A 23,210-nucleotide genomic window follows, 5' to 3' on the forward strand; every position below is an offset into this window, starting at 1 on the left:
ACCCGCCAACCCGTGACGGGTCAGGTATGCTGACCCGAACCCGAAAATTTCAGGTTTACGGGGCGGCGGGTCGACCCGAAATGACCCGAAACTTAATTTTAATTTATTAATTTATCACTGTAATTTCTGATAAAATCAATTTCTCACAAAACTAATTACATAATCAAGTAATAAAAATTTAAATAAATGATTCCAAATCAAATCTAAAATAAATTAAACACCGTAAAAGTGTTTTATCCCAAGCAAAATATAAAATAAATTAAAACAATACAAAAGTGAAAAATAATATAATATATTATTTGTCCAAGTATAATAATTTCAACTTCACACAAATTAAATAAATTCGTTTAGGATTAAGTAATTAATGCCTTTGAAAAAAAGAATAACTTAGTTTAGTTAGATAAAATTATTTTTATGTTTATTAAATTATTTTTAATTCGTAAACGGGTCATATCGGGTCATATCAGGTCACCACGGGTTGACCCGAAATCGACCGGTTTTCTTTTCGGGTCCAACCCGATTCTGACCCGAATTCCCGAAACCTCAACCCAAACCCATTAATTTCGTGTTAGGTTCGTGTCGTGTTTTCAGGTCGTGTCGAAAATTGCCACCCCTAGTTGCGGTGATACATTTGCGCCGACAAATTTGAGCGACGATCCGGGCTTTGATCGAGCCGTACCGTTCCTGATTTGTCTCGCGCCTTCAGATCCTCCTTCACGCTTCGACAAGAAGCAAAATATTAAGCAATCGTTCCGACGGAGCTAAATTACTACAGGATAAAGAACGAATAGGAAATTTGGATTTCGAAACAAAAAAGAGAGGGGTGCAACACGTGGACTTCCCAGGGGGTCACCCATCCTAGTACTACTCTCGCCCAAGCACGCTTAACTTCGGAGTTCTGATGGGATCCGGTGCATTAGTGCTGGTATGATCGCACCCGCCATGTTCCTTTCGCTTTATTCTTTTAAACTACCCCGTCCTGCGAAGCAGTGTGGCTTTTCTAGACCGAAATTCATTTTAAGCGTCAATTCAAGCATTTTCCTCTTATCCTTTTATTTATTTAATTTATATTTTTTTTTGTTATTGATTTGCACCCTGTTTTTTTCCCTCATCCCGCAACTCTAAATTATCATGAAATCAATCCTTCACGCTTGCAGTTAGGGGTGGCAATTCGGGTCCAAATCAGGTTGGCGGGTCGGGTTCGGGTCAACAGACCCGCCAGAAAATCTGTTGACCCGAACCCCGACCCGCCAACCCGTGACGGGTCAGGTATGCTGACCCGAACCCGAAAATTTCAGGTTTACGGGGCGGCGGGTCGACCCGAAATGACCCGAAACTTAATTTTAATTTATTAATTTATCACTGTAATTTCTAATAAAATCAATTTCTCACAAAACTAATTACATAATCAAGTAATAAAAATTTAAATAAATGATTCCAAATCAAATCTAAAATAAATTAAACACCGTAAAAGTGTTTTATCCCAAGCAAAATATAAAATAAATTAAAACAATACAAAAGTGAAAAATAATATAATATATTATTTGTCCAAGTATAATAATTTCAACTTCACAGAAATTAAATAAATTCGTTTAGGATTAAGTAATTAATGCCTTTGAAAAAAAGAATAACTTAGTTTAGTTAGATAAAATTATTTTTATGTTTATTAAATTATTTTTAATTCGTAAACGGGTCATATCGGGTCATATCAGGTCACCACGGGTTGACCCGAAATCGACCGGTTTTCTTTTCGGGTTCATCGGGTCCAACCCGAATTCCCGAAACCTCAACACAAACCCATTAATTTCGTGTTAGGTTCGTGTCGTGTTTTCAGGTCGTGTCGAAAATTGCCACCCCTAGTTGCGGTGATACATTTGCGCCGACAAATTTGAGCGACGATCCGGGCTTTGATCGAGCCGTACCGTTCCTGATTTGTCTCGCGCCTTCAGATCCTCCTTCACGCTTCGACAAGAAGCAAAATATTAAGCAATCGTTCCGACGGAGCTAAATTACTACAGGATAAAGAACGAATAGGAAATTTGGATTTCGAAACAAAAAAGAGAGGGGTGCAACACGAGGACTTCCCAGGGGGTCACCCATCCTAGTACTACTCTCGCCCAAGCACGCTTAACATCGGAGTTCTGATGGGATCCGGTGCATTAATGCTGGTATGATCGCACCCGCCATGTTCCTTTCGCTTTATTCTTTTAAACTACCCCGTCCTGCGAAGCAATGTGGCTTTTCTAGACCGAAATTCATTTTAAGCGTCAATTCAAGCATTTTCCTCTTATCCTTTTATTTATTTACTTTATATTTTTTTTTGTTATTGATTTGCACCCTGTTTTTTTCCCTCATCCCGCAACTCTAAATTATCATGAAATCAATCCTTCACGCTTGCAGTTAGGGGTGGCAATTCGGGTCCAAATCAGGTTGGCGGGTCGGGTTCGGGTCAACAGACCCGCCAGAAAATCTGTTGACCCGAACCCCGACCCGCCAACCCGTGACGGGTCAGGTATGCTGACCCGAACCCGAAAATTTCAGGTTTACGGGGCGGCGGGTCGACCCGAAATGACCCGAAACTTAATTTTAATTTATTAATTTATCACTGTAATTTCTAATAAAATCAATTTCTCACAAAACTAATTACATAATCAAGTAATAAAAATTTAAATAAATGATTCCAAATCAAATCTAAAATAAATTAAACACCGTAAAAGTGTTTTATCCCAAGCAAAATATAAAATAAATTAAAACAATACAAAAGTGAAAAATAATATAATATATTATTTGTCCAAGTATAATAATTTCAACTTCACACAAATTAAATAAATTCGTTTAGGATTAAGTAATTAATGCCTTTGAAAAAAAGAATAACTTAGTTTAGTTAGATAAAATTATTTTTATGTTTATTAAATTATTTTTAATTCGTAAACGGGTCATATCGGGTCATATCAGGTCACCACGGGTTGACCCGAAATCGACCGGTTTTCTTTTCGGGTCCAACCCGATTCTGACCCGAATTCCCGAAACCTCAACCCAAACCCATTAATTTCGTGTTAGGTTCGTGTCGTGTTTTCAGGTCGTGTCGAAAATTGCCACCCCTAGTTGCGGTGATACATTTGCGCCGACAAATTTGAGCGACGATCCGGGCTTTGATCGAGCCGTACCGTTCCTGATTTGTCTCGCGCCTTCAGATCCTCCTTCACGCTTCGACAAGAAGCAAAATATTAAGCAATCGTTCCGACGGAGCTAAATTACTACAGGATAAAGAACGAATAGGAAATTTGGATTTCGAAACAAAAAAGAGAGGGGTGCAACACGAGGACTTCCCAGGGGGTCACCCATCCTAGTACTACTCTCGCCCAAGCACGCTTAACATCGGAGTTCTGATGGGATCCGGTGCATTAATGCTGGTATGATCGCACCCGCCATGTTCCTTTCGCTTTATTCTTTTAAACTACCCCGTCCTGCGAAGCAATGTGGCTTTTCTAGACCGAAATTCATTTTAAGCGTCAATTCAAGCATTTTCCTCTTATCCTTTTATTTATTTACTTTATATTTTTTTTTGTTATTGATTTGCACCCTGTTTTTTTCCCTCATCCCGCAACTCTAAATTATCATGAAATCAGTCCTTCACGCTTGCAGTTAGGGGTGGCAATTCGGGTCCAAATCAGGTTGGCGGGTCGGGTTCGGGTCAACAGACCCGCCAGAAAATCTGTTGACCCGAACCCCGACCCGCCAACCCGTGACGGGTCAGGTATGCTGACCCGAACCCGAAAATTTCAGGTTTACGGGGCGGCGGGTCGACCCGAAATGACCCGAAACTTAATTTTAATTTATTAATTTATCACTGTAATTTCTAATAAAATCAATTTCTCACAAAACTAATTACATAATCAAGTAATAAAAATTTAAATAAATGATTCCAAATCAAATCTAAAATAAATTAAACACCGTAAAAGTGTTTTATCCCAAGCAAAATATAAAATAAATTAAAACAATACAAAAGTGAAAAATAATATAATATATTATTTGTCCAAGTATAATAATTTCAACTTCACAGAAATTAAATAAATTCGTTTAGGATTAAGTAATTAATGCCTTTGAAAAAAAGAATAACTTAGTTTAGTTAGATAAAATTATTTTTATGTTTATTAAATTATTTTTAATTCGTAAACGGGTCATATCGGGTCATATCAGGTCACCACGGGTTGACCCGAAATCGACCGGTTTTCTTTTCGGGTTCATCGGGTCCAACCCGAATTCCCGAAACCTCAACCCAAACCCATTAATTTCGTGTTAGGTTCGTGTCGTGTTTTCAGGTCGTGTCGAAAATTGCCACCCCTAGTTGCGGTGATACATTTGCGCCGACAAATTTGAGCGACGATCCGGGCTTTGATCGAGCCGTACCGTTCCTGATTTGTCTCGCGCCTTCAGATCCTCCTTCACGCTTCGACAAGAAGCAAAATATTAAGCAATCGTTCCGACGGAGCTAAATTACTACAGGATAAAGAACGAATAGGAAATTTGGATTTCGAAACAAAAAAGAGAGGGGTGCAACACGAGGACTTCCCAGGGGGTCACCCATCCTAGTACTACTCTCGCCCAAGCACGCTTAACATCGGAGTTCTGATGGGATCCGGTGCATTAATGCTGGTATGATCGCACCCGCCATGTTCCTTTCGCTTTATTCTTTTAAACTACCCCGTCCTGCGAAGCAATGTGGCTTTTCTAGACCGAAATTCATTTTAAGCGTCAATTCAAGCATTTTCCTCTTATCCTTTTATTTATTTACTTTATATTTTTTTTTGTTATTGATTTGCACCCTGTTTTTTTCCCTCATCCCGCAACTCTAAATTATCATGAAATCAATCCTTCACGCTTGCAGTTAGGGGTGGCAATTCGGGTCCAAATCAGGTTGGCGGGTCGGGTTCGGGTCAACAGACCCGCCAGAAAATCTGTTGACCCGAACCCCGACCCGCCAACCCGTGACGGGTCAGGTATGCTGACCCGAACCCGAAAATTTCAGGTTTACGGGGCGGCGGGTCGACCCGAAATGACCCGAAACTTAATTTTAATTTATTAATTTATCACTGTAATTTCTAATAAAATCAATTTCTCACAAAACTAATTACATAATCAAGTAATAAAAATTTAAATAAATGATTCCAAATCAAATCTAAAATAAATTAAACACCGTAAAAGTGTTTTATCCCAAGCAAAATATAAAATAAATTAAAACAATACAAAAGTGAAAAATAATATAATATATTATTTGTCCAAGTATAATAATTTCAACTTCACACAAATTAAATAAATTCGTTTAGGATTAAGTAATTAATGCCTTTGAAAAAAAGAATAACTTAGTTTAGTTAGATAAAATTATTTTTATGTTTATTAAATTATTTTTAATTCGTAAACGGGTCATATCGGGTCATATCAGGTCACCACGGGTTGACCCGAAATCGACCGGTTTTCTTTTCGGGTCCAACCCGATTCTGACCCGAATTCCCGAAACCTCAACCCAAACCCATTAATTTCGTGTTAGGTTCGTGTCGTGTTTTCAGGTCGTGTCGAAAATTGCCACCCCTAGTTGCGGTGATACATTTGCGCCGACAAATTTGAGCGACGATCCGGGCTTTGATCGAGCCGTACCGTTCCTGATTTGTCTCGCGCCTTCAGATCCTCCTTCACGCTTCGACAAGAAGCAAAATATTAAGCAATCGTTCCGACGGAGCTAAATTACTACAGGATAAAGAACGAATAGGAAATTTGGATTTCGAAACAAAAAAGAGAGGGGTGCAACACGAGGACTTCCCAGGGGGTCACCCATCCTAGTACTACTCTCGCCCAAGCACGCTTAACATCGGAGTTCTGATGGGATCCGGTGCATTAATGCTGGTATGATCGCACCCGCCATGTTCCTTTCGCTTTATTCTTTTAAACTACCCCGTCCTGCGAAGCAATGTGGCTTTTCTAGACCGAAATTCATTTTAAGCGTCAATTCAAGCATTTTCCTCTTATCCTTTTATTTATTTAATTTATATTTTTTTTTGTTATTGATTTGCACCCTGTTTTTTTCCCTCATCCCGCAACTCTAAATTATCATGAAATCAGTCCTTCACGCTTGCAGTTAGGGGTGGCAATTCGGGTCCAAATCAGGTTGGCGGGTCGGGTTCGGGTCAACAGACCCGCCAGAAAATCTGTTGACCCGAACCCCGACCCGCCAACCCGTGACGGGTCAGGTATGCTGACCCGAACCCGAAAATTTCAGGTTTACGGGGCGGCGGGTCGACCCGAAATGACCCGAAACTTAATTTTAATTTATTAATTTATCACTGTAATTTCTAATAAAATCAATTTCTCACAAAACTAATTACATAATCAAGTAATAAAAATTTAAATAAATGATTCCAAATCAAATCTAAAATAAATTAAACACCGTAAAAGTGTTTTATCCCAAGCAAAATATAAAATAAATTAAAACAATACAAAAGTGAAAAATAATATAATATATTATTTGTCCAAGTATAATAATTTCAACTTCACACAAATTAAATAAATTCGTTTAGGATTAAGTAATTAATGCCTTTGAAAAAAAGAATAACTTAGTTTAGTTAGATAAAATTATTTTTATGTTTATTAAATTATTTTTAATTCGTAAACGGGTCATATCGGGTCATATCAGGTCACCACGGGTTGACCCGAAATCGACCGGTTTTCTTTTCGGGTCCAACCCGATTCTGACCCGAATTCCCGAAACCTCAACCCAAACCCATTAATTTCGTGTTAGGTTCGTGTCGTGTTTTCAGGTCGTGTCGAAAATTGCCACCCCTAGTTGCGGTGATACATTTGCGCCGACAAATTTGAGCGACGATCCGGGCTTTGATCGAGCCGTACCGTTCCTGATTTGTCTCGCGCCTTCAGATCCTCCTTCACGCTTCGACAAGAAGCAAAATATTAAGCAATCGTTCCGACGGAGCTAAATTACTACAGGATAAAGAACGAATAGGAAATTTGGATTTCGAAACAAAAAAGAAAGGGGTGCAACACGAGGACTTCCCAGGGGGTCACCCATCCTAGTACTACTCTCGCCCAAGCACGCTTAACTTCGGAGTTCTGATGGGATCCGGTGCATTAATGCTGGTATGATCGCACCCGCCATGTTCCTTTCGCTTTATTCTTTTAAACTACCCCGTCCTGCGAAGCAGTGTGGCTTTTCTAGACCGAAATTCATTTTAAGCGTCAATTCAAGCATTTTTCTCTTATCCTTTTATTTATTTACTTTATATTTTTTTTTGTTATTGATTTGCACCCTGTTTTTTTCCCTCATCCCGCAACTCTAAATTATCATGAAATCAATCCTTCACGCATGCAGTTAGGGGTGGCAATTCGGGTCCAAATCAGGTTGGCGGGTCGGGTTCGGGTCAACAGACCCGCCAGAAAATCTGTTGACCCGAACCCCGACCCGCCAACCCGTGACGGGTCAGGTATGCTGACCCGAACCCGAAAATTTCAGGTTTACGGGGTGGCGGGTCGACCCCAAATGACCCGAAACTTAATTTTAATTTATTAATTTATCACTGTAATTTCTAATAAAATCAATTTCTCACAAAACTAATTACATAATCAAGTAATAAAAATTTAAATAAATGATTCCAAATCAAATCTAAAATAAATTAAACACCGTAAAAGTGTTTTATCCCAAGCAAAATATAAAATAAATTAAAACAATACAAAAGTGAAAAATAATATAATATATTATTTGTCCAAGTATAATAATTTCAACTTCACACAAATTAAATAAATTCGTTTAGGATTAAGTAATTAATGCCTTTGAAAAAAAGAATAACTTAGTTTAGTTAGATAAAATTATTTTTATGTTTATTAAATTATTTTTAATTCGTAAACGGGTCATATCGGGTCATATCAGGTCACCACGGGTTGACCCGAAATCGACCGGTTTTCTTTTCGGGTCCAACCCGATTCTGACCCGAATTCCCGAAACCTCAACCCAAACCCATTAATTTCGTGTTAGGTTCGTGTCGTGTTTTCAGGTCGTGTCGAAAATTGCCACCCCTAGTTGCGGTGATACATTTGCGCCGACAAATTTGAGCGACGATCCGGGCTTTGATCGAGCCGTACCGTTCCTGATTTGTCTCGCGCCTTCAGATCCTCCTTCACGCTTCGACAAGAAGCAAAATATTAAGCAATCGTTCCGACGGAGCTAAATTACTACAGGATAAAGAACGAATAGGAAATTTGGATTTCGAAACAAAAAAGAGAGGGGTGCAACACGAGGACTTCCCAGGGGGTCACCCATCCTAGTACTACTCTCGCCCAAGCACGCTTAACATCGGAGTTCTGATGGGATCCGGTGCATTAATGCTGGTATGATCGCACCCGCCATGTTCCTTTCGCTTTATTCTTTTAAACTACCCCGTCCTGCGAAGCAATGTGGCTTTTCTAGACCGAAATTCATTTTAAGCGTCAATTCAAGCATTTTCCTCTTATCCTTTTATTTATTTAATTTATATTTTTTTTTGTTATTGATTTGCACCCTGTTTTTTTCCCTCATCCCGCAACTCTAAATTATCATGAAATCAGTCCTTCACGCTTGCAGTTAGGGGTGGCAATTCGGGTCCAAATCAGGTTGGCGGGTCGGGTTCGGGTCAACAGACCCGCCAGAAAATCTGTTGACCCGAACCCCGACCCGCCAACCCGTGACGGGTCAGGTATGCTGACCCGAACCCGAAAATTTCAGGTTTACGGGGCGGCGGGTCGACCCGAAATGACCCGAAACTTAATTTTAATTTATTAATTTATCACTGTAATTTCTAATAAAATCAATTTCTCACAAAACTAATTACATAATCAAGTAATAAAAATTTAAATAAATGATTCCAAATCAAATCTAAAATAAATTAAACACCGTAAAAGTGTTTTATCCCAAGCAAAATATAAAATAAATTAAAACAATACAAAAGTGAAAAATAATATAATATATTATTTGTCCAAGTATAATAATTTCAACTTCACACAAATTAAATAAATTCGTTTAGGATTAAGTAATTAATGCCTTTGAAAAAAAGAATAACTTAGTTTAGTTAGATAAAATTATTTTTATGTTTATTAAATTATTTTTAATTCGTAAACGGGTCATATCGGGTCATATCAGGTCACCACGGGTTGACCCGAAATCGACCGGTTTTCTTTTCGGGTCCAACCCGATTCTGACCCGAATTCCCGAAACCTCAACCCAAACCCATTAATTTCGTGTTAGGTTCGTGTCGTGTTTTCAGGTCGTGTCGAAAATTGCCACCCCTAGTTGCGGTGATACATTTGCGCCGACAAATTTGAGCGACGATCCGGGCTTTGATCGAGCCGTACCGTTCCTGATTTGTCTCGCGCCTTCAGATCCTCCTTCACGCTTCGACAAGAAGCAAAATATTAAGCAATCGTTCCGACGGAGCTAAATTACTACAGGATAAAGAACGAATAGGAAATTTGGATTTCGAAACAAAAAAGAAAGGGGTGCAACACGAGGACTTCCCAGGGGGTCACCCATCCTAGTACTACTCTCGCCCAAGCACGCTTAACTTCGGAGTTCTGATGGGATCCGGTGCATTAATGCTGGTATGATCGCACCCGCCATGTTCCTTTCGCTTTATTCTTTTAAACTACCCCGTCCTGCGAAGCAGTGTGGCTTTTCTAGACCGAAATTCATTTTAAGCGTCAATTCAAGCATTTTTCTCTTATCCTTTTATTTATTTACTTTATATTTTTTTTTGTTATTGATTTGCACCCTGTTTTTTTCCCTCATCCCGCAACTCTAAATTATCATGAAATCAATCCTTCACGCATGCAGTTAGGGGTGGCAATTCGGGTCCAAATCAGGTTGGCGGGTCGGGTTCGGGTCAACAGACCCGCCAGAAAATCTGTTGACCCGAACCCCGACCCGCCAACCCGTGACGGGTCAGGTATGCTGACCCGAACCCGAAAATTTCAGGTTTACGGGGTGGCGGGTCGACCCCAAATGACCCGAAACTTAATTTTAATTTATTAATTTATCACTGTAATTTCTAATAAAATCAATTTCTCACAAAACTAATTACATAATCAAGTAATAAAAATTTAAATAAATGATTCCAAATCAAATCTAAAATAAATTAAACACCGTAAAAGTGTTTTATCCCAAGCAAAATATAAAATAAATTAAAACAATACAAAAGTGAAAAATAATATAATATATTATTTGTCCAAGTATAATAATTTCAACTTCACACAAATTAAATAAATTCGTTTAGGATTAAGTAATTAATGCCTTTGAAAAAAAGAATAACTTAGTTTAGTTAGATAAAATTATTTTTATGTTTATTAAATTATTTTTAATTCGTAAACGGGTCATATCGGGTCATATCAGGTCACCACGGGTTGACCCGAAATCGACCGGTTTTCTTTTCGGGTTCATCGGGTCCAACCCGATTCTGACCCGAATTCCCGAAACCTCAACCCAAACCCATTAATTTCGTGTTAGGTTCGTGTCGTGTTTTCAGGTCGTGTCGAAAATTGCCACCCCTAGTTGCGGTGATACATTTGCGCCGACAAATTTGAGCGACGATCCGGGCTTTGATCGAGCCGTACCGTTCCTGATTTGTCTCGCGCCTTCAGATCCTCCTTCACGCTTCGACAAGAAGCAAAATATTAAGCAATCGTTCCGACGGAGCTAAATTACTACAGGATAAAGAACGAATAGGAAATTTGGATTTCGAAACAAAAAAGAGAGGGGTGCAACACGTGGACTTCCCAGGGGGTCACCCATCCTAGTACTACTCTCGCCCAAGCACGCTTAACTTCGGAGTTCTGATGGGATCCGGTGCATTAGTGCTGGTATGATCGCACCCGCCATGTTCCTTTCGCTTTATTCTTTTAAACTACCCCGTCCTGCGAAGCAGTGTGGCTTTTCTAGACCGAAATTCATTTTAAGCGTCAATTCAAGCATTTTCCTCTTATCCTTTTATTTATTTAATTTATATTTTTTTTTGTTATTAATTTGCACCCTGTTTTTTTCCCTCATCCCGCAACTCTAAATTATCATGAAATCAATCCTTCACGCTTGCAGTTAGGGGTGGCAATTCGGGTCCAAATCAGGTTGGCGGGTCGGGTTCGGGTCAACAGACCCGCCAGAAAATCTGTTGACCCGAACCCCGACCCGCCAACCCGTGACGGGTCAGGTATGCTGACCCGAACCCGAAAATTTCAGGTTTACGGGGCGGCGGGTCGACCCGAAATGACCCGAAACTTAATTTTAATTTATTAATTTATCACTGTAATTTCTGATAAAATCAATTTCTCACAAAACTAATTACATAATCAAGTAATAAAAATTTAAATAAATGATTCCAAATCAAATCTAAAATAAATTAAACACCGTAAAAGTGTTTTATCCCAAGCAAAATATAAAATAAATTAAAACAATACAAAAGTGAAAAATAATATAATATATTATTTGTCCAAGTATAATAATTTCAACTTCACACAAATTAAATAAATTCGTTTAGGATTAAGTAATTAATGCCTTTGAAAAAAAGAATAACTTAGTTTAGTTAGATAAAATTATTTTTATGTTTATTAAATTATTTTTAATTCGTAAACGGGTCATATCGGGTCATATCAGGTCACCACGGGTTGACCCGAAATCGACCGGTTTTCTTTTCGGGTTCATCGGGTCCAACCCGAATTCCCGAAACCTCAACCCAAACCCATTAATTTCGTGTTAGGTTCGTGTCGTGTTTTCAGGTCGTGTCGAAAATTGCCACCCCTAGTTGCGGTGATACATTTGCGCCGACAAATTTGAGCGACGATCCGGGCTTTGATCGAGCCGTACCGTTCCTGATTTGTCTCGCGCCTTCAGATCCTCCTTCACGCTTCGACAAGAAGCAAAATATTAAGCAATCGTTCCGACGGAGCTAAATTACTACAGGATAAAGAACGAATAGGAAATTTGGATTTCGAAACAAAAAAGAGAGGGGTGCAACACGAGGACTTCCCAGGGGGTCACCCATCCTAGTACTACTCTCGCCCAAGCACGCTTAACATCGGAGTTCTGATGGGATCCGGTGCATTAATGCTGGTATGATCGCACCCGCCATGTTCCTTTCGCTTTATTCTTTTAAACTACCCCGTCCTGCGAAGCAATGTGGCTTTTCTAGACCGAAATTCATTTTAAGCGTCAATTCAAGCATTTTCCTCTTATCCTTTTATTTATTTACTTTATATTTTTTTTTGTTATTGATTTGCACCCTGTTTTTTTCCCTCATCCCGCAACTCTAAATTATCATGAAATCAATCCTTCACGCTTGCAGTTAGGGGTGGCAATTCGGGTCCAAATCAGGTTGGCGGGTCGGGTTCGGGTCAACAGACCCGCCAGAAAATCTGTTGACCCGAACCCCGACCCGCCAACCCGTGACGGGTCAGGTATGCTGACCCGAACCCGAAAATTTCAGGTTTACGGGGCGGCGGGTCGACCCGAAATGACCCGAAACTTAATTTTAATTTATTAATTTATCACTGTATTTTCTAATAAAATCAATTTCTCACAAAACTAATTACATAATCAAGTAATAAAAATTTAAATAAATGATTCCAAATCAAATCTAAAATAAATTAAACACCGTAAAAGTGTTTTATCCCAAGCAAAATATAAAATAAATTAAAACAATACAAAAGTGAAAAATAATATAATATATTATTTGTCCAAGTATAATAATTTCAACTTCACACAAATTAAATAAATTCGTTTAGGATTAAGTAATTAATGCCTTTGAAAAAAAGAATAACTTAGTTTAGTTAGATAAAATTATTTTTATGTTTATTAAATTATTTTTAATTCGTAAACGGGTCATATCGGGTCATATCAGGTCACCACGGGTTGACCCGAAATCGACCGGTTTTCTTTTCGGGTCCAACCCGATTCTGACCCGAATTCCCGAAACCTCAACCCAAACCCATTAATTTCGTGTTAGGTTCGTGTCGTGTTTTCAGGTCGTGTCGAAAATTGCCACCCCTAGTTGCGGTGATACATTTGCGCCGACAAATTTGAGCGACGATCCGGGCTTTGATCGAGCCGTACCGTTCCTGATTTGTCTCGCGCCTTCAGATCCTCCTTCACGCTTCGACAAGAAGCAAAATATTAAGCAATCGTTCCGACGGAGCTAAATTACTACAGGATAAAGAACGAATAGGAAATTTGGATTTCGAAACAAAAAAGAAAGGGGTGCAACACGAGGACTTCCCAGGGGGTCACCCATCCTAGTACTACTCTCGCCCAAGCACGCTTAACTTCGGAGTTCTGATGGGATCCGGTGCATTAATGCTGGTATGATCGCACCCGCCATGTTCCTTTCGCTTTATTCTTTTAAACTACCCCGTCCTGCGAAGCAGTGTGGCTTTTCTAGACCGAAATTCATTTTAAGCGTCAATTCAAGCATTTTCCTCTTATCCTTTTATTTATTTACTTTATATTTTTTTTTGTTATTGATTTGCACCCTGTTTTTTTCCCTCATCCCGCAACTCTAAATTATCATGAAATCAATCCTTCACGCATGCAGTTAGGGGTGGCAATTCGGGTCCAAATCAGGTTGGCGGGTCGGGTTCGGGTCAACAGACCCGCCAGAAAATCTGTTGACCCGAACCCCGACCCGCCAACCCGTGACGGGTCAGGTATGCTGACCCGAACCCGAAAATTTCAGGTTTACGGGGCGGCGGGTCGACCCGAAATGACCCGAAACTTAATTTTAATTTATTAATTTATCACTGTATTTTCTAATAAAATCAATTTCTCACAAAACTAATTACATAATCAAGTAATAAAAATTTAAATAAATGATTCCAAATCAAATCTAAAATAAATTAAACACCGTAAAAGTGTTTTATCCCAAGCAAAATATAAAATAAATTAAAACAATACAAAAGTGAAAAATAATATAATATATTATTTGTCCAAGTATAATAATTTCAACTTCACACAAATTAAATAAATTCGTTTAGGATTAAGTAATTAATGCCTTTGAAAAAAAGAATAACTTAGTTTAGTTAGATAAAATTATTTTTATGTTTATTAAATTATTTTTAATTCGTAAACGGGTCATATCGGGTCATATCAGGTCACCACGGGTTGACCCGAAATCGACCGGTTTTCTTTTCGGGTCCAACCCGATTCTGACCCGAATTCCCGAAACCTCAACCCAAACCCATTAATTTCGTGTTAGGTTCGTGTCGTGTTTTCAGGTCGTGTCGAAAATTGCCACCCCTAGTTGCGGTGATACATTTGCGCCGACAAATTTGAGCGACGATCCGGGCTTTGATCGAGCCGTACCGTTCCTGATTTGTCTCGCGCCTTCAGATCCTCCTTCACGCTTCGACAAGAAGCAAAATATTAAGCAATCGTTCCGACGGAGCTAAATTACTACAGGATAAAGAACGAATAGGAAATTTGGATTTCGAAACAAAAAAGAAAGGGGTGCAACACGAGGACTTCCCAGGGGGTCACCCATCCTAGTACTACTCTCGCCCAAGCACGCTTAACTTCGGAGTTCTGATGGGATCCGGTGCATTAATGCTGGTATGATCGCACCCGCCATGTTCCTTTCGCTTTATTCTTTTAAACTACCCCGTCCTGCGAAGCAGTGTGGCTTTTCTAGACCGAAATTCATTTTAAGCGTCAATTCAAGCATTTTCCTCTTATCCTTTTATTTATTTACTTTATATTTTTTTTTGTTATTGATTTGCACCCTGTTTTTTTCCCTCATCCCGCAACTCTAAATTATCATGAAATCAATCCTTCACGCATGCAGTTAGGGGTGGCAATTCGGGTCCAAATCAGGTTGGCGGGTCGGGTTCGGGTCAACAGACCCGCCAGAAAATCTGTTGACCCGAACCCCGACCCGCCAACCCGTGACGGGTCAGGTATGCTGACCCGAACCCGAAAATTTCAGGTTTACGGGGCGGCGGGTCGACCCCAAATGACCCGAAACTTAATTTTAATTTATTAATTTATCACTGTAATTTCTAATAAAATCAATTTCTCACAAAACTAATTACATAATCAAGTAATAAAAATTTAAATAAATGATTCCAAATCAAATCTAAAATAAATTAAACACCGTAAAAGTGTTTTATCCCAAGCAAAATATAAAATAAATTAAAACAATACAAAAGTGAAAAATAATATAATATATTATTTGTCCAAGTATAATAATTTCAACTTCACACAAATTAAATAAATTCGTTTAGGATTAAGTAATTAATGCCTTTGAAAAAAAGAATAACTTAGTTTAGTTAGATAAAATTATTTTTATGTTTATTAAATTATTTTTAATTCGTAAACGGGTCATATCGGGTCATATCAGGTCACCACGGGTTGACCCGAAATCGACCGGTTTTCTTTTCGGGTTCATCGGGTCCAACCCGATTCTGACCCGAATTCCCGAAACCTCAACCCAAACCCATTAATTTCGTGTTAGGTTCGTGTCGTGTTTTCAGGTCGTGTCGAAAATTGCCACCCCTAGTTGCGGTGATACATTTGCGCCGACAAATTTGAGCGACGATCCGGGCTTTGATCGAGCCGTACCGTTCCTGATTTGTCTCGCGCCTTCAGATCCTCCTTCACGCTTCGACAAGAAGCAAAATATTAAGCAATCGTTCCGACGGAGCTAAATTACTACAGGATAAAGAACGAATAGGAAATTTGGATTTCGAAACAAAAAAGAGAGGGGTGCAACACGTGGACTTCCCAGGGGGTCACCCATCCTAGTACTACTCTCGCCCAAGCACGCTTAACTTCGGAGTTCTGATGGGATCCGGTGCATTAGTGCTGGTATGATCGCACCCGCCATGTTCCTTTCGCTTTATTCTTTTAAACTAACCCGTCCTGCGAAGCAGTGTGGCTTTTCTAGACCGAAATTCATTTTAAGCGTCAATTCAAGCATTTTCCTCTTATCCTTTTATTTATTTAATTTATATTTTTTTTTGTTATTGATTTGCACCCTGTTTTTTTCCCTCATCCCGCAACTCTAAATTATCATGAAATCAATCCTTCACGCTTGCAGTTAGGGGTGGCAATTCGGGTCCAAATCAGGTTGGCGGGTCGGGTTCGGGTCAACAGACCCGCCAGAAAATCTGTTGACCCGAACCCCGACCCGCCAACCCGTGACGGGTCAGGTATGCTGACCCGAACCCGAAAATTTCAGGTTTACGGGGCGGCGGGTCGACCCGAAATGACCCGAAACTTAATTTTAATTTATTAATTTATCACTGTAATTTCTGATAAAATCAATTTCTCACAAAACTAATTACATAATCAAGTAATAAAAATTTAAATAAATGATTCCAAATCAAATCTAAAATAAATTAAACACCGTAAAAGTGTTTTATCCCAAGCAAAATATAAAATAAATTAAAACAATACAAAAGTGAAAAATAATATAATATATTATTTGTCCAAGTATAATAATTTCAACTTCACACAAATTAAATAAATTCGTTTAGGATTAAGTAATTAATGCCTTTGAAAAAAAGAATAACTTAGTTTAGTTAGATAAAATTATTTTTATGTTTATTAAATTATTTTTAATTCGTAAACGGGTCATATCGGGTCATATCAGGTCACCACGGGTTGACCCGAAATCGACCGGTTTTCTTTTCGGGTTCATCGGGTCCAACCCGATTCTGACCCGAATTCCCGAAACCTCAACCCAAACCCATTAATTTCGTGTTAGGTTCGTGTCGTGTTTTCAGGTCGTGTCGAAAATTGCCACCCCTAGTTGCGGTGATACATTTGCGCCGACAAATTTGAGCGACGATCCGGGCTTTGATCGAGCCGTACCGTTCCTGATTTGTCTCGCGCCTTCAGATCCTCCTTCACGCTTCGACAAGAAGCAAAATATTAAGCAATCGTTCCGACGGAGCTAAATTACTACAGGATAAAGAACGAATAGGAAATTTGGATTTCGAAACAAAAAAGAGAGGGGTGCAACACGTGGACTTCCCAGGGGGTCACCCATCCTAGTACTACTCTCGCCCAAGCACGCTTAACTTCGGAGTTCTGATGGGATCCGGTGCATTAGTGCTGGTATGATCGCACCCGCCATGTTCCTTTCGCTTTATTCTTTTAAACTACCCCGTCCTGCGAAGCAGCGTGGCTTTTCTAGACCGAAATTCATTTTAAGCGTCAATTCAAGCATTTTCCTCTTATCCTTTTATTTATTTAATTTATATTTTTTTTTGTTATTGATTTGCACCCTGTTTTTTTCCCTCATCCCGCAACTCTAAATTATCATGAAATCAATCCTTCACGCTTGCAGTTAGGGGTGGCAATTCGGGTCCAAATCAGGTTAGCGGGTCGGGTTCGGGTCAACAGACCCGCCAGAAAATCTGTTGACCCGAACCCCGACCCGCCAACCCGTGACGGGTCAGGTATGCTGACCCGAACCCGAAAATTTCAGGTTTACGGGGCGGCGGGTCGACCCGAAATGACCCGAAACTTAATTTTAATTTATTAATTTATCACTGTAATTTCTGATAAAATCAATTTCTCACAAAACTAATTACATAATCAAGTAATAAAAATTTAAATAAATGATTCCAAATCAAATCTAAAATAAATTAAACACCGTAAAAGTGTTTTATCCCAAGCAAAATATAAAATAAATTAAAACAATACAAAAGTGAAAAATAATATAATATATTATTTGTCCAAGTATAATAATTTCAACTTCACACAAATTAAATAAATTCGTTTAGGATTAAGTAATTAATGCCTTTGAAAAAAAGAATAACTTAGTTTAGTTAGATAAAATTATTTTTATGTTTATTAAATTATTTTTAATTCGTAAACGGGTCATATCGGGTCATATCAGGTCACCACGGGTTGACCCGAAATCGACCGGTTTTCTTTTCGGGTTCATCGGGTCCAACCCGATTCTGACCCGAATTCCCGAAACCTCAACCCAAACCCATTAATTTCGTGTTAGGTTCGTGTCGTGTTTTCAGGTCGTGTCGAAAATTGCCACCCCTAGTTGCGGTGATACATTTGCGCCGACAAATTTGAGCGACGATCCGGGCTTTGATCGAGCCGTACCGTTCCTGATTTGTCTCGCGCCTTCAGATCCTCCTTCACGCTTCGACAAGAAGCAAAATATTAAGCAATCGTTCCGACGGAGCTAAATTACTACAGGATAAAGAACGAATAGGAAATTTGGATTTCGAAACAAAAAAGAGAGGGGTGCAACACGTGGACTTCCCAGGGGGTCACCCATCCTAGTACTACTCTCGTCCAAGCACGCTTAACTTCGGAGTTCTGATGGGATCCGGTGCATTAGTGCTGGTATGATCGCACCCGCCATGTTCCTTTCGCTTTATTCTTTTAAACTACCCCGTCCTGCGAAGCAGTGTGGCTTTTCTAGACCGAAATTCATTTTAAGCGTCAATTCAAGCATTTTCCTCTTATCCTTTTATTTATTTACTTTATATTTTTTTTTGTTATTGATTTGCACCCTGTTTTTTTCCCTCATCCCGCAACTCTAAATTATCATGAAATCAATCCTTCACGCTTGCAGTTAGGGGTGGCAATTCGGGTCCAAATCAGGTTGGCGGGTCGGGTTCGGGTCAACAGACCCGCCAGAAAATCTGTTGACCCGAACCCCGACCCGCCAACCCGTGACGGGTCAGGTATGCTGACCCGAACCCGAAAATTTCAGGTTTACGGGGCGGCGGGTCGACCCGAAATGACCCGAAACTTAATTTTAATTTATTAATTTATCACTGTAATTTCTGATAAAATCAATTTCTCACAAAACTAATTACATAATCAAGTAATAAAAATTTAAATAAATGATTCCAAATCAAATCTAAAATAAATTAAACACCGTAAAAGTGTTTTATCCCAAGCAAAATATAAAATAAATTAAAACAATACAAAAGTGAAAAATAATATAATATATTATTTGTCCAAGTATAATAATTTCAACTTCACACAAATTAAATAAATTCGTTTAGGATTAAGTAATTAATGCCTTTGAAAAAAAGAATAACTTAGTTTAGTTAGATAAAATTATTTTTATGTTTATTAAATTATTTTTAATTCGTAAACGGGTCATATCGGGTCATATCAGGTCACCACGGGTTGACCCGAAATCGACCGGTTTTCTTTTCGGGTTCATCGGGTCCAACCCGATTCTGACCCGAATTCCCGAAACCTCAACCCAAACCCATTAATTTCGTGTTAGGTTCGTGTCGTGTTTTCAGGTCGTGTCGAAAATTGCCACCCCTAGTTGCGGTGATACATTTGCGCCGACAAATTTGAGCGACGATCCGGGCTTTGATCGAGCCGTACCGTTCCTGATTTGTCTCGCGCCTTCAGATCCTCCTTCACGCTTCGACAAGAAGCAAAATATTAAGCAATCGTTCCGACGGAGCTAAATTACTACAGGATAAAGAACGAATAGGAAATTTGGATTTCGAAACAAAAAAGAGAGGGGTGCAACACGAGGACTTCCCAAGGGGTTACCCATCCTAGTACTACTCTCGCCCAAGCACGCTTAATTTCGGAGTTCTGATGGGATCCGGTGCATTAGTGCTGGTATGATCGCACCCGCCATGTTCCTTTCGCTTTATTCTTTTAAACTACCCCGTCCTGCGAAGCAGTGTGGCTTTTCTAGACCGAAATTCATTTTAAGCGTCAATTCAAGCATTTTCCTCTTATCCTTTTATTTATTTACTTTATATTTTTTTTTGTTATTGATTTGCACCCTGTTTTTTTCCCTCATCCCGCAACTCTAAATTATCATGAAATCAATCCTTCACGCTTGCAGTTAGGGGTGGCAATTCGGGTCCAAATCAGGTTGGCGGGTCGGGTTCGGGTCAACAGACCCGCCAGAAAATCTGTTGACCCGAACCCCGACCCGCCAACCCGTGACGGGTCAGGTATGCTGACCCGAACCCGAAAATTTCAGGTTTACGGGGCGGCGGGTCGACCCGAAATGACCCGAAACTTAATTTTAATTTATTAATTTATCACTGTAATTTCTGATAAAATCAATTTCTCACAAAACTAATTACATAATCAAGTAATAAAAATTTAAATAAATGATTCCAAATCAAATCTAAAATAAATTAAACACCGTAAAAGTGTTTTATCCCAAGCAAAATATAAAATAAATTAAAACAATACAAAAGTGAAAAATAATATAATATATTATTTGTCCAAGTATAATAATTTCAACTTCACACAAATTAAATAAATTCGTTTAGGATTAAGTAATTAATGCCTTTGAAAAAAAGAATAACTTAGTTTAGTTAGATAAAATTATTTTTATGTTTATTAAATTATTTTTAATTCGTAAACGGGTCATATCGGGTCATATCAGGTCACCACGGGTTGACCCGAAATCGACCGGTTTTCTTTTCGGGTTCATCGGGTCCAACCCGATTCTGACCCGAATTCCCGAAACCTCAACCCAAACCCATTAATTTCGTGTTAGGTTCGTATCGTGTTTTCACGTCGTGTCGAAAATTGCCACCCCTAGTTGCGGTGATACATTTGCGCCGACAAATTTGAGCGACGATCCGGGCTTTGATCGAGCCGTACCGTTCCTGATTTGTCTCGCGCCTTCAGATCCTCCTTCACGCTTCGACAAGAAGCAAAATATTAAGCAATCGTTCCGACGGAGCTAAATTACTACAGGATAAAGAACGAATAGGAAATTTGGATTTCGAAACAAAAAAGAAAGGGGTGCAACACGAGGACTTCCCAGGGGGTCACCCATCCTAGTACTACTCTCGCCCAAGCACGCTTAACTTCGGAGTTCTGATGGGATCCGGTGCATTAATGCTGGTATGATCGCACCCGCCATGTTCCTTTCGCTTTATTCTTTTAAACTACCCCGTCCTGCGAAGCAGTGTGGCTTTTCTAGACCGAAATTCATTTTAAGCGTCAATTCAAGCATTTTCCTCTTATCCTTTTATTTATTTACTTTATATTTTTTTTTGTTATTGATTTGCACCCTGTTTTTTTCCCTCATCCCGCAACTCTAAATTATCATGAAATCAATCCTTCACGCTTGCAGTTAGGGGTGGCAATTCGGGTCCAAATCAGGTTGGCGGGTCGGGTTCGGGTCAACAGACCCGCCAGAAAATCTGTTGACCCGAACCCCGACCCGCCAACCCGTGACGGGTCAGGTATGCTGACCCGAACCCGAAAATTTCAGGTTTACGGGGCGGCGGGTCGACCCCAAATGACCCGAAACTTAATTTTAATTTATTAATTTATCACTGTAATTTCTAATAAAATCAATTTCTCACAAAACTAATTACATAATCAAGTAATAAAAATTTAAATAAATGATTCCAAATCAAATCTAAAATAAATTAAACACCGTAAAAGTGTTTTATCCCAAGCAAAATATAAAATAAATTAAAACAATACAAAAGTGAAAAATAATATAATATATTATTTGTCCAAGTATAATAATTTCAACTTCACACAAATTAAATAAATTCGTTTAGGATTAAGTAATTAATGCCTTTGAAAAAAAGAATAACTTAGTTTAGTTAGATAAAATTATTTTTATGTTTATTAAATTATTTTTAATTCGTAAACGGGTCATATCGGGTCATATCAGGTCACCACGGGTTGACCCGAAATCGACCGGTTTTCTTTTCGGGTTCATCGGGTCCAACCCGATTCTGACCCGAATTCCCGAAACCTCAACCCAAACCCATTAATTTCGTGTTAGGTTCGTATCGTGTTTTCAGGTCGTGTCGAAAATTGCCACCCCTAGTTGCGGTGATACATTTGCGCCGACAAATTTGAGCGACGATCCGGGCTTTGATCGAGCCGTACCGTTCCTGATTTGTCTCGCGCCTTCAGATCCTCCTTCACGCTTCGACAAGAAGCAAAATATTAAGCAATCGTTCCGACGGAGCTAAATTACTACAGGATAAAGAACGAATAGGAAATTTGGATTTCGAAACAAAAAAGAAAGGGGTGCAACACGAGGACTTCCCAGGGGGTCACCCATCCTAGTACTACTCTCGCCCAAGCACGCTTAACTTCGGAGTTCTGATGGGATCCGGTGCATTAATGCTGGTATGATCGCACCCGCCATGTTCCTTTCGCTTTATTCTTTTAAACTACCCCGTCCTGCGAAGCAGTGTGGCTTTTCTAGACCGAAATTCATTTTAAGCGTCAATTCAAGCATTTTCCTCTTATCCTTTTATTTATTTACTTTATATTTTTTTTTGTTATTGATTTGCACCCTGTTTTTTTCCCTCATCCCGCAACTCTAAATTATCATGAAATCAATCCTTCACGCTTGCAGTTAGGGGTGGCAATTCGGGTCCAAATCAGGTTGGCGGGTCGGGTTCGGGTCAACAGACCCGCCAGAAAATCTGTTGACCCGAACCCCGACCCGCCAACCCGTGACGGGTCAGGTATGCTGACCCGAACCCGAAAATTTCAGGTTTACGGGGCGGCGGGTCGACCCCAAATGACCCGAAACTTAATTTTAATTTATTAATTTATCACTGTAATTTCTAATAAAATCAATTTCTCACAAAACTAATTACATAATCAAGTAATAAAAATTTAAATAAATGATTCCAAATCAAATCTAAAATAAATTAAACACCGTAAAAGTGTTTTATCCCAAGCAAAATATAAAATAAATTAAAACAATACAAAAGTGAAAAATAATATAATATATTATTTGTCCAAGTATAATAATTTCAACTTCACACAAATTAAATAAATTCGTTTAGGATTAAGTAATTAATGCCTTTGAAAAAAAGAATAACTTAGTTTAGTTAGATAAAATTATTTTTATGTTTATTAAATTATTTTTAATTCGTAAACGGGTCATATCGGGTCATATCAGGTCACCACGGGTTGACCCGAAATCGACCGGTTTTCTTTTCGGGTTCATCGGGTCCAACCCGAATTCCCGAAACCTCAACCCAAACCCATTAATTTCGTGTTAGGTTCGTGTCGTGTTTTCAGGTCGTGTCGAAAATTGCCACCCCTAGTTGCGGTGATACATTTGCGCCGACAAATTTGAGCGACGATCCGGGCTTTGATCGAGCCGTACCGTTCCTGATTTGTCTCGCGCCTTCAGATCCTCCTTCACGCTTCGACAAGAAGCAAAATATTAAGC

The 23,210-nt window shown here is 39.1% G+C and overlaps 18 non-coding genes across 18 annotated transcripts; all 18 read right to left on the reverse strand.

The window, feature by feature from the left end:
- Positions 1-820: 820 nt before the first annotated feature.
- Positions 821-939, reverse strand: LOC140028550 (5S ribosomal RNA). The gene has a single exon (XR_011832453.1). It is a non-coding gene; the product is annotated as a 5S ribosomal RNA (ribosomal RNA).
- Positions 940-2,063: 1,124 nt separating this feature from the next.
- LOC140031257 (5S ribosomal RNA) lies at positions 2,064-2,182 on the reverse strand. The gene has a single exon (XR_011835178.1). It is a non-coding gene; the product is annotated as a 5S ribosomal RNA (ribosomal RNA).
- A 1,126-nt stretch (positions 2,183-3,308) lies between these two features.
- Positions 3,309-3,427, reverse strand: LOC140031258 (5S ribosomal RNA). The gene has a single exon (XR_011835179.1). It is a non-coding gene; the product is annotated as a 5S ribosomal RNA (ribosomal RNA).
- Positions 3,428-4,551: 1,124 nt separating this feature from the next.
- LOC140031259 (5S ribosomal RNA) lies at positions 4,552-4,670 on the reverse strand. Its single transcript, XR_011835180.1, has one exon. It is a non-coding gene; the product is annotated as a 5S ribosomal RNA (ribosomal RNA).
- A 1,126-nt stretch (positions 4,671-5,796) lies between these two features.
- Positions 5,797-5,915, reverse strand: LOC140031260 (5S ribosomal RNA). The gene has a single exon (XR_011835181.1). It is a non-coding gene; the product is annotated as a 5S ribosomal RNA (ribosomal RNA).
- Positions 5,916-7,041: 1,126 nt separating this feature from the next.
- LOC140030339 (5S ribosomal RNA) lies at positions 7,042-7,160 on the reverse strand. The gene has a single exon (XR_011834254.1). It is a non-coding gene; the product is annotated as a 5S ribosomal RNA (ribosomal RNA).
- Positions 7,161-8,286: 1,126 nt separating this feature from the next.
- On the reverse strand, positions 8,287-8,405 carry LOC140031261 (5S ribosomal RNA). The gene has a single exon (XR_011835182.1). It is a non-coding gene; the product is annotated as a 5S ribosomal RNA (ribosomal RNA).
- Positions 8,406-9,531: 1,126 nt separating this feature from the next.
- LOC140030340 (5S ribosomal RNA) lies at positions 9,532-9,650 on the reverse strand. The gene has a single exon (XR_011834255.1). It is a non-coding gene; the product is annotated as a 5S ribosomal RNA (ribosomal RNA).
- A 1,135-nt stretch (positions 9,651-10,785) lies between these two features.
- LOC140028561 (5S ribosomal RNA) lies at positions 10,786-10,904 on the reverse strand. The gene has a single exon (XR_011832464.1). It is a non-coding gene; the product is annotated as a 5S ribosomal RNA (ribosomal RNA).
- Positions 10,905-12,028: 1,124 nt separating this feature from the next.
- LOC140031263 (5S ribosomal RNA) lies at positions 12,029-12,147 on the reverse strand. Its single transcript, XR_011835184.1, has one exon. It is a non-coding gene; the product is annotated as a 5S ribosomal RNA (ribosomal RNA).
- Positions 12,148-13,273: 1,126 nt separating this feature from the next.
- Positions 13,274-13,392, reverse strand: LOC140030341 (5S ribosomal RNA). Its single transcript, XR_011834256.1, has one exon. It is a non-coding gene; the product is annotated as a 5S ribosomal RNA (ribosomal RNA).
- A 1,126-nt stretch (positions 13,393-14,518) lies between these two features.
- LOC140030343 (5S ribosomal RNA) lies at positions 14,519-14,637 on the reverse strand. Its single transcript, XR_011834258.1, has one exon. It is a non-coding gene; the product is annotated as a 5S ribosomal RNA (ribosomal RNA).
- Positions 14,638-15,772: 1,135 nt separating this feature from the next.
- LOC140028573 (5S ribosomal RNA) lies at positions 15,773-15,891 on the reverse strand. The gene has a single exon (XR_011832476.1). It is a non-coding gene; the product is annotated as a 5S ribosomal RNA (ribosomal RNA).
- Positions 15,892-17,026: 1,135 nt separating this feature from the next.
- On the reverse strand, positions 17,027-17,145 carry LOC140028584 (5S ribosomal RNA). Its single transcript, XR_011832487.1, has one exon. It is a non-coding gene; the product is annotated as a 5S ribosomal RNA (ribosomal RNA).
- Positions 17,146-18,280: 1,135 nt separating this feature from the next.
- Positions 18,281-18,399, reverse strand: LOC140030648 (5S ribosomal RNA). Its single transcript, XR_011834563.1, has one exon. It is a non-coding gene; the product is annotated as a 5S ribosomal RNA (ribosomal RNA).
- A 1,135-nt stretch (positions 18,400-19,534) lies between these two features.
- LOC140031562 (5S ribosomal RNA) lies at positions 19,535-19,653 on the reverse strand. Its single transcript, XR_011835483.1, has one exon. It is a non-coding gene; the product is annotated as a 5S ribosomal RNA (ribosomal RNA).
- Positions 19,654-20,788: 1,135 nt separating this feature from the next.
- Positions 20,789-20,907, reverse strand: LOC140030344 (5S ribosomal RNA). The gene has a single exon (XR_011834259.1). It is a non-coding gene; the product is annotated as a 5S ribosomal RNA (ribosomal RNA).
- Positions 20,908-22,042: 1,135 nt separating this feature from the next.
- On the reverse strand, positions 22,043-22,161 carry LOC140030345 (5S ribosomal RNA). The gene has a single exon (XR_011834260.1). It is a non-coding gene; the product is annotated as a 5S ribosomal RNA (ribosomal RNA).
- Between the last annotated feature and the right edge of the window lie 1,049 nt (positions 22,162-23,210).

Source organism: Coffea arabica, chromosome 11e, assembly GCF_036785885.1.
Source record: "Coffea arabica cultivar ET-39 chromosome 11e, Coffea Arabica ET-39 HiFi, whole genome shotgun sequence".
NCBI classification, from domain to species: domain Eukaryota; kingdom Viridiplantae; phylum Streptophyta; class Magnoliopsida; order Gentianales; family Rubiaceae; genus Coffea; species Coffea arabica.